The sequence below is a fragment of the Hemitrygon akajei genome, unplaced genomic scaffold, assembly GCF_048418815.1.
Source record: "Hemitrygon akajei unplaced genomic scaffold, sHemAka1.3 Scf000045, whole genome shotgun sequence".
Classification (NCBI taxonomy): Eukaryota; Metazoa; Chordata; class Chondrichthyes; order Myliobatiformes; family Dasyatidae; genus Hemitrygon; species Hemitrygon akajei.
Genome location: NW_027331931.1, coordinates 4,882,466 through 4,893,391, shown reverse-complemented (window position 1 = coordinate 4,893,391; position 10,926 = coordinate 4,882,466).

Here is a 10,926-nt window from a genome sequence, read left to right as displayed (position 1 = left end):
TGGGTTGATCATCGGTACACGGAACCACAACGAACGTGTGTGGCTGTCACTTCGTATAATCCATAGGAGTGGATTTTGGAATATCTTGTATTAACCCTTGCCTGGGTATGTTGTGTGGTAACCCCTGGAAGACAGTATTCCTGTGACAGATCACTTTCGCTGAGAAATCGTCTGTGACGGAATCAACGGATAAGAACTTCGTCAGCGGTTATTTTGAAGTAACGGCCTTTTCTCTACGTTTCACCCTGGATTACAACTATCTCACTCCCATAATTTATTCCGTGGATTACTGAACTTTCCTAATTTACCATCTCAAGACTCTAAGCTTTGTTCCCTCAGTCTCGATAGTCGGGGAGTTATATTTACACATATACACACATAACACTGTTAACTTTCCTTTATTTCGTTAAGTTACTATATTATAAGTAGATACTAATAAAGAGAGTGGTTTTAACATCTAAACCAGACTCCAGTGTGAACTCGATTATTGTTGTTGGTTCGTTTCTAAAACGTTACGGTTCGTGACACAGTTTTATAAAACTAGTTAGACCACATCTGGAGTGTTTCATACAGTTCTGGTCGCCCCCATTCTCGGAAGGATGTCGGGGCTTTGGACAGGGCGCAGAAGTGGTTTACCAGGATACTGCCTGTATTAGAGCGCATGAGCTATAACGAGAGGCTGGTCAAACTTGTGTTGTTTTCTCCAGAGCGGCGCAGGCTGGGGTGAGACTGGATGGACGTTTATAAGATTACGAGAGGACAGACGATATATTTTCCCGGGGTTGAAATGTCTAATACATTTGAGGTGAGAGGAGATATGAGCGACAAGTTTGCTTCTTTCCACAGAGTAGTGGGCAGCTGGAGTCACTGCCTGGGGTGGGAGACCCTCCACCGTCACGTGATCTCGTTTCCTGTTCACGTTTTTCTGCAGATCTGCAGCATCTGCGGGTCACTGCTCTACGTGTACGTGTAGCTTCACCTTTCCCCGTTCAGACAAGGCAGTGAGATCCGGATCTGTCACGTCCTCTCGTTGTGGTGGACAATTTTTTTTTCCTGCAATATTTTCACCATGTTTCATTCCACTGTTTTTACCTGCTGAAGTGCAGCCAATGTTTCTGGGTTTCTGACCCATTTATGTGAGAATTCAGCCTTTTCTATTTCTCTGCGCTTCTCATAAATGTGTACAGTTCAGTTAAGCTTCACTCCACAATTTCCAAAGCATCAACCCAGTCAGTCAAATAGTTCTACACAATTAAAATAGTTTGTTACATTTTTTAAAAAATTATTTTTGTACTGTTTATATCATTTAACTACATAATATGTATATTCTTATTTTAATCCACAATTGTTAAAATCTATTGTTATTGATTAGGTTCTACTGCTGCCGCAGAGACAATGAATTTCATGACATATGCCGGTGCTATTAAACCTGATTCTGATATTGATATGGGAGACCCAACACCGGTCACCTGATCCCAATTACCGCAGATCGTAATGTGAGATTGAAGCTTTTTCCATTTATTTGCTTTCCACAGAAATGACAACAGTTCAGTTTCCTTCTGTGGTTCAAAAGCAGAAGCTCAGTCTGTCTAATATTTCCACGTAATTAAGATGGAAAATTTGTTTATTCTCTTAATGTACTGAGCTACAGTGAAAATCTTGCCTGACGTACCATCCACACAGATCGATACATTACAACAGTACATTGAGCTGATATACGACAGAACAATAACTGTAACAAAGCATTATGGCTGCAGAGAAAGTGCAGTGCAGATAGACATATGGTGCAGGGTCACGTCGAGTTACATTGTGAGGCCGAGACCATGTTATCATTCATTTGGCTTATAACCACAGACAGGAAGCCACCCTTGAGCTTGTTATTACTAAGTGATTTAGATGCATATCATATTTTTACTGAGTTAAGTATTGTATGTAACTAGTTTTTGCTACAACAAGTGTATGGGACATTGGAAAAAAATGTTGAATTTCCCCATGGGGATGAATAAAGTATCTATCTATCTATCTATCTATCTATCTATCTATCTATCTAAGAACTGCAGGTCTTCTTTTTTTCTCACTTTCTCGTGGAACTAGACAGGGATGTCCATTAAGCCCTTTATTATTTAATCTTGTATTGGAACCTTTTGCTATAACACTAAGTGAAGCTAAAAATATTCTTGGTATCTCTATGAATGGAACCATACATAAGATTTCTCTTTATGCAGATGATCTTTTGGTTTTTATTTCAAATTTTGAGGAATCAATTCCTAATCTTTTGGAAACACTTAAAGATTTCGCTAAATTTTCTGGATATAAACTTAACTTGAATAAAAGTGAATTGTTTCCATTAAATGTCCCTGTTAGTATATATAATGATATTCCTTTTAGAACTGTTAATACATTTAGATATTTGGGTATTATAATTACTAAAAAATATAAAGATCTCAAAAAGCGAATATAGTTCCTTTAATGGACTCCATGAAACAACAATTTTCTAGATGGAATCCACTTACTTTTTCTTTAATAGGTCGTATTCATGCTGTGAAAATGATTTTACCTAGATTTTTATATATTTTCCAAAATATACCTATCTTTTTAACTAAAAAAATTTCGATCAAATTGACTCACTTATTTCTTCCTTTATTTGGAACCATAAGAGTCCAAGAATTAATAAGTATCATTTACAAAAATCTGAAAAAGATGGTGGACTTGCACTTCCTGCTTTAAGACTGTATTATTGGGCTGAGAACATTAGACAATTCTGTTTTGGTTATATTGTCTTAATAAGAACCAAAATCCATTATGGGTTGATTTGGAATTAAAAGCAGTTAAACAATTTCATTTAACTTCAATATTAGGAGCTCCATTACTTTTACAGCTCTCTAAAATTCCAAATTTAAATCTTTACCCGGTTATTAAACAATCCCTACGGATTTGGGTTCAGTTTCGTTTTTTAAAAAATTTTAAACAATTTAAGATGACTAGTTTTTTACATCGAAACTTCTCATTTATACCTTCAACAACTGACCCCATTTTTCTCCTATGGAAAAATAATGGGATCCATTCTTTTACAGATTTATTTTGTGATGGTCCATTATGATCTTTGAAGAGTTAATTAACACATTTTCTCTCGCCCGTACACATTTTTTTGCAATATGTTCAGTTTAGACATTTTTTTACAATATTTACCTAAGATTCCATGTTTACAAGAATCTGATTTGTTGGATACCATTTTGAAATTGAATCCCTTAGTGAAAGGTTCCATTGGCAGAATTTATAATTTATTTTTGTTACAAAACGAGAACCTATCACTAAAGATTAAACAAGAATGGGAGAGAGAACTTAATATAATATATTTAATAGTAATTAGATATTATCTCGCGGGCAAAGATAATTCCACCGCGGGTTGGATTTGGCCTGCGGGCCTTGAGTTTGACATATATGCTGTAGAGAGAACAATTGTTAATGAAGATTGGCTTCGAGTTTTGAAAAATGTAAATTCTTCTTCTGTATGTGCCAACAATTGTTTAATTCAATTTAAAACTGTTCACCGTTATTATTTAACAAAGGAGAGACTATCTAAAATATTTCCTAGTATAGACAAATGCTGTGATAGATGTAAAACTGAAGTAGCTACTTTGTCACATATGTTCTGTTCATGTTTTTCATTAAAATCGTTTTGGAAATCTTTATTTTCAGCAATTTCTAAAGCTCTGAAAATTAATTTACAACCTAATAGATTGACTGTTCTATATGGAATATCTCCGCATCATATTCAGGGTATTTCATCTTCAGATCAACATGTAATTGCATTTGTTACACTACTGACAAGAAGGACTATTTTATTAAAATGGAAAAATATTTCTTCCCCTACATTAATTGAATCGTTTTCTCAAGGAATGTTATGTCTTAGTTTGGAAAAAATAGAAGTAGAACTTTTGATCCTCGATTCGATTTTGAGAGAAGATGGGGTTCTTTTGCCAAATATTATCATTTAATTTGAATTATGCTATATGGTTTCCATCCAATTTTATTTTTATAAATATGAAATGGCGGTTGATGATTCTTTTTTAAAAAAATTAGATGATGGTCAAACGTATTGCTCCGGAGGGTTCATTCCAAATGGGTTCCCCCCCCCCTTTTTTGTGGTTACTGGGTTCTTTTCCGAGTTAGATGGTGTATTTTTTTCCCTTTTTATATATATATATTTCCATTGTTATATTTTACGATCAGTTTTTTCAGCTTTATTAATTGTATACATATTAATCTATTGACGTTTTGTATCAATTTATAGCTGTAGAACAGGGGTGTCAAACTCATTTTAGGTGACGGGACGGATTGAGCAAAATGCAGCTTCATGCGGGCCGGATCAGTCAGACGCGTGCGAACGCAGCTTTCGTTGCCTCCGTTTTTTCAGCCTGCTCTCATGTGTCTCAGTCTCTGCTATAACTACAAAGTGTTTCACTTTACAAATTCCGTTTCTTATGAAGAAGACTGCCGTGCAAGACTGCCGAATAAACACAAAAAACCCTGAAAACCTGGTACCTGAATAAACTCAGCATTAGCCATATCATACGCCATAGGCGCTTCGATTACTGGGGCCAGCTTTAATAGTAATTAGATATTATCTCGCGGGCAAAGATAATTCCACCGCGGGTTGGATTTGGCCTGCGGGCCTTGAGTTTGACATATATGCTGTAGAAGATTATGTATCAATAAAAAAGATTCTAAAAATTAAAAATGAAACTGGCAAAACAATCACTAGACATATGGTGCAGTCACGTCGAGTTACATTGTGAGGTCGAGTCCATTTTATCATTCATTTGGCTTGTAACTGTAGACAGGAAACGGTCCTTGAGTCTGGTATTACGCGCTTTAAGGCTTTTGTATCTCTTCCCCGATGGGGGAGCGGGTTTGCAGCAAGAATGTCCAGGTTGTGAGGGTCTTTGAGTACATGGCCTGCTTTTCCGAGGCAGGGGAAGTGTAGGAAGAGTCCATGGAGGGGAGGCTTGTTTCCCTGATGTTCTCTGCTCTCCAAAGTTCTCTGCAGTTCCTTGCAGTCATGGGCAGAGCAGTAGCCGTACGAAGGAGTGAAGTATCGACATGAAGCTCAGAGACCTCGGCCTTCACCCTGCCTTGTGTAGCTGGATCCTGGACTTCCTGTCAGATCCCCGGCAGGTGGTAAGAGTGGGCTCCCTCACCTCTGTCTCTCTGACCCTCAGCACACATACCCCACAGGGGTGACTCCTTGCCCCCTCCTTTACTCTCTGTATTCCCATGACGTGTCGCCACCCACAGCTCCAATCTGCTAATTAAATTTGCTGACGACACTACACTGACTGGCCTAATCTTAAATAATAACGAGGCAGCCGACAGAGAAGAAGTCATCACCCCGACACAGTGGTGTCAAGAAAACAACCTCTCCCTCATTGTGACAAAAACAAAGGAGCTGGTTGTGGATTACAGGAGGAATGGAGACAGGAACCAAATTCAACATTTCCAACTCTGTTATTGACACAAAATGCACATTTTAATATTGATCATGACACAATGTATTTTATATATCGTTATTAACATAAAACATATCTATAGATTGTTACTGACAGAGAATCGTATAATTTATGTTCCGTGTGTTATCTGAATGAACTTGCCTGTGATGCCGCCAAAAGCCAGTGTTTCTCTGTACCTGTACCTTCCCGTACTTGTGCACTTGGCAATAAATTCAACAGGACCTGAGAAATCTCATTGAGATTTGATTAGTGATGATCATCTTGGTAACTCGGTAGGTCGAATGTATGAGACAGTACACTGTTAAATGCAAAACCCTGAACAGTGTTGATGATCAGAGGGATCTTAAACTCCAAGTTCATCGCTCCCTGAAAGAGACTGCACAGATTGATCGGGTGGTTAAGAAGGCAAAGGGCATGGTTGTCTTTATTAGTTGAAGCATTGAGTTCAAAAGTCGGGAAGTTGTGTTGCGTCTGTTACGAGCCTGCGGTCGTACTGTGACTGTTTCTTTAAGAGCGCCGGCGTGAGGAGGCGGGACTATGACGTCAGTCACAGGCTGACAGCGCTAACTGTGGACTGAACCATAAGAGAGAGAGAGCGATCTGCAGACAGGCAGTCGGCCAGTCTAAAGAGAGAGAGAGAGAGACTGGAAAAGCTGATCGCTTCAGTTAGTCGCAGCTGAGGCTTGGAACTCTCCTATGCCCACAAGAGTGGGTTGATCATCGGTACACGGAACCACAACGAATGTGTGTGGCTGTCACTTCGCATAATCCACAGGAGTGGGTTTTGGAATATCTTGTGTTAACCCTTGCCTGGGTATGTTGTGTGGTAACCCCTGGAAGACGGTATTTCTGTGACAGGTCGCTTTCGCTGATAACTCGTATTTGGACGATTCAACGGATAAGAACTTCGTCGACGGTTATTTTGAAGTAACGGCCTTTTCCCTACGTTTCACCCTGGATCACAAATATCTCCCGACGATCATTTTTTCCGTGGATTACTGAACATTCGTACTTTACCATCTCAAGACTCTGAGCTTTGTTCCCTCACGATCGATAGTCTGGGAGTTATATTTACACATATATACACTTAACACTGTTAACTTTATTTCGTTTAAGTTTCTATATTATAAGTAGATACTAATAAAGAGAGTGGTTTTAACATTAAAACCAGAGTCTACTGTGAACTCTATTGCTGCTGGTTCGTTTCTAAAACGTTACAGTTCGTAACACAGTTTTATAAAACTAGTTAGACCACATCTGAAGTGTTTCATACAGTTCTGGTCGCCCCCATTCTCGGAAGGATGTTGGGGCTTTGGACAGGGCGCAGAAGAGGTTTACCAGGACACTGCCTGGATTAGAGGGCATGAGCTATAACGAGAGGCTGGACAATCTTGTGTTGTTTTCTCCAGAGCGGAGCAGGCTGGGGTGAGACTGGATGGACGTTTATAAGATTACGGGAGGAATAGATAGAGTGGACAGACGATATATTTTTCCTGGGGGTTGAAATGTCTAATACATTTAAGGTGAGAGGAGATCTGAGAGCCAAGTTTGCTTCTTTCCACAGAGTAGTGGGTAGCTCGAGTCACTGCCTGGGGTTGGGGGGGGGGGGGGACACCAATCCTGTCACGTGATCCCGTTTCCTGTTCACGTTTTCCGCAGATCTGCAGCATCTGCGGGTCACTGCTCTACGTGCACGTGTAGCTTCATCTTTCCCCGTTCAGACAAGGCAGTGAGATCCGGATCGGTCACGTCCTCTCGTTGTCGGTGGACAATATGTTTTTTTTCGGCAATATTTTCAGCATGTTTCATTCCACTGTTTTCACCTGCTGAAGTGCTGCCGATGTTTCTGGGTGTCTGACCCACTTATGTGAGAATTTAGCTTTTAATAATTATCTGAGCTTCTCATAAATGTGTACAGTTCAGTTACGCTTCACTCCACTACTTCCAAAGCAACAACCCAGTCAGTCAAACAGTCGGCACAATTAAAATAGTTTATTACATCTTTTTTTCATTTGCACTATTTATATAATTTAACAATGTGATATAAGTATTCTTATATTAAATCACAATTGTTAACATCTATGGTTAAAAATTAGGTTCTACTGCTGAACGAAATTCATGACATATGCCGGTGCTATTAAACTTGATTCTGGTATTGATATGGGAGACCCACCACCGGTCACTTGATCCAAGTTACCGCAGATCGTAATGAGAGATTAAAGCCTTTTCTATTTATTTGCGTTCCTCAGAAAGACAACAGTTCAGTTTCCTTCTGTGGTTCCAGAGCAGAAGCTCAGTCTGTCTAATATTTCCACACAATTAAAATGGGGAATTTGTTTATTATCATCATGTACTGAGCTACAGTGAAAATCTTCCCTGATGTACCATCCACACAGATAGATACATTACAACAGTACATTGAGCTGATATACAACAAAACACTCACTGTAACAAAGCATTATGGCTGCAGAGAAAGTGCAGTGCAGATAGACATATGGTGCAGGGTCACGTCGAGTTACATTGTGAGGTCGAGTCCATTTTATCATTCATTTGGCTTATAACTGCAGACAGGAAGCCATCCTTCAGCCTGGTGTTACGCACTTTAAGGCTTTTGTATCTCTTCCCCGATGGGGGAGCGGGTTTGCAGCAAGAATATCCAGGTTATGAGGTTCTTTGTGTACATGCCCTGCTTTTCCAAGGGAGGGGAAGTGTAGGGAGAGTCCATGGAGTGGAGACTTGTTTCTCTGATGTTCTCTGTTCTCCATAGTTCTCTGCAGTTCCTTGCAGTCATGGGCAGAGCAGTAGCCATACAAAGGCGTGAAGTATCGACAAGGAGCTCAGAGACCTCGGCCTTCACCCTGCTTTGTGTAGCTGGATCCTGGACTTCCTGTCAGATCACCGGCAGGTGGTATGAATGGGCTCCATCTCCTCTGTCTCTCTGACCCTCAGCACACATAACCCACAGGGTTGTCTCTTTGGCCCCCTCCTTTACTCTCTGTGCACTCATGACACTGTGTTGCCACCCACAGCTCCAATCTGCTAATTAAATTTGCTGACAACACTACATTGATTGGCCTAATCTCAAATAATAAATTTCAATCGATCAAATGCATCCTGACAAGGCTCGGTCCAAACAAACTTTTCACCCTTCTTCAGGAGACTGGTCAGAGGAAGAGCGATAGCAGCAAAGTTCTTACACAACTTACGGTAATATCCATCCATTCCCAGAAACCTTCTAAGAGCCTTCTTAGCAGTCAGAATAGAAACTTGAGAAATTGCCTGGACTTTTGCCTGAACAGGAGCCAACTTGCTTTGACCAACAACATAGCCAAGACAGGTCACAGTGGCATGGCCAAATTCACTCTTAGCTAACTGTAAGGTTGTCCTGAGAAAGCCTGTCAAACGGCTTCTCTACTGCAGAGATATGCTTTTCCCCAGTGTCACTCCCTGTGACTAAGTCATCAATACAGGCATCTGGTGTGTTCTAACCCTCGAATTACAGAATCAATCATTCTCTGGAATGATCCTGGAGCATTTTTCCTTCCAAAAGACAAAACATTGTATTCATACAACCCAGATAGTGTCACAAATGCAGAAATGTCTCTACCTCTGTCCGTCAATGGAACACACCAATACCATTTCAACAGATCAAACTTTGTAAGAAATTTAGCTTTTCCAACCTTATTGATGCAATCATCCACTCTAGGGATAGGATCGGATTCTGTTTTTGTTGCTGCATTTACCTTCCCATAATCAGTGCAAAATCTAACTGTACCATCAGGTTTGGGCACAATAACGCAGGGTGAGCTCCAATCTGATGCTGAAGGACTAATAATACCATTTTGCAGCATATATTCAATTCCTTGCTCAGCCAATTTACACTTTTCGACGTTCATGCAATATGGGTGTTGTTTAATCGGTTTGGCTTGACCAATATCTACATCATGTACTGCGACCGTGGTTTGCTTGGGAACATTGGGAAATAAATCTTTAAACATCAGAATTACTTCCTTCAGCTGTTGTTGTTGCTTTGGCTGCAGATGAGCCAACTTGTTAACAATGTTTTCTGGAACAACCGAGTTCATTAGCCTAACTGGGACCACGTTTGGCTTGTGAAAAGTCTCAGACGAGTCAATTGTTTCATTCTCAGGGTTTCCAGATTCATATGTTTTGACAACAACACTCTCAGATGGTGCCTGCTTGTCAAAATAAGGCTTTAATATATTTATGTGTACCACCTGTGTTAGTTTACGTTGGTCGGGTGTTTTAATAACATTATTCAGATCATTAATTTGAGAGACTATTTCATACGGTCTATTGAACTTCACCTGAAGTGGATTCGTCAACATTGGAGATAAGGCAAGCATAGGTCAGTTGTTGAGAGCGCCCTCTTCTTTGTGGTGGCGTGTTGGGGAGGAAGCATTAAGAAGACGGACGCCTCACGTCTTAATAAGCTGGTTAAGAAGGCGGGCTCTGTCGTGGGCAAAGTACTGGAGAGTTTAACATCGGTAGCTGAGCGAAGGGCGCTGAGTAGGCTACGGTCAATTATGGAAAACCCTGAACATCCTCTACATAGCACCATCCAGAGACAGAGAAGCAGTTTCAGCGACAGGTTACTATCGATGCAATGCTCCTCAGACAGGATGAAGAGGTCAATACTCCCCAATGCCATTAGGCTTTACAATTCAACTGCCAGGAATTAAGAACTTTTTATTATGCTTTTTGAGTAGTGATTTAGATGCATATCATATTATTACTGAGTGAGTGAAGTATGTATGTAATTAGTTTTTTTGCTACAACAAGTGTATGGGACATTGGAAAAAATGTTGAATTTCCCCATGGGGATGAATAAAGTATCTATCTATCTATCTATCTATCTATCTATCTTATCTCTCACCTGGTATCTTCTTTCTCAAGCCCACTTATCAAACCAACACTTCATTTTGTTTTGAGAAATCTTTAAGCTTTGTCTCACTAGATTACAGACTTGGTGTAGTTTATTCTTGAACTTCTAAACAAAGTCTAACAAGTTAACATGTACATCCCCATCAATCCACTGTTTCTTTAACAAGGTCAAAGGTCCCCTCACTCTATGACCAAATACAAGTTCAAATGGACTAAAGACCAGTGATTCCTGTACCGACTCTCTTACTCCAAACAAAAGCGAATTTATTCCTTCATCCCAGTCTTTTCAATTTTCAACACAGTATGTCTGAGTCATTGTTTTGAGGGCAGAATGATATCTTCCTAAAGCCCCTTGTGATTCCGGATGGTACACAGACGATGTAATTTGTTTCGCTCCCAGTTCATAAACTACCTGCTGGAATAATCCAGATGTAAAATTACTTCCTTGATCAGACTGGATTTCTTTAGGCAAACCAGATATAGTAAAGAACTTGGTAAAAGCCTTCACCAC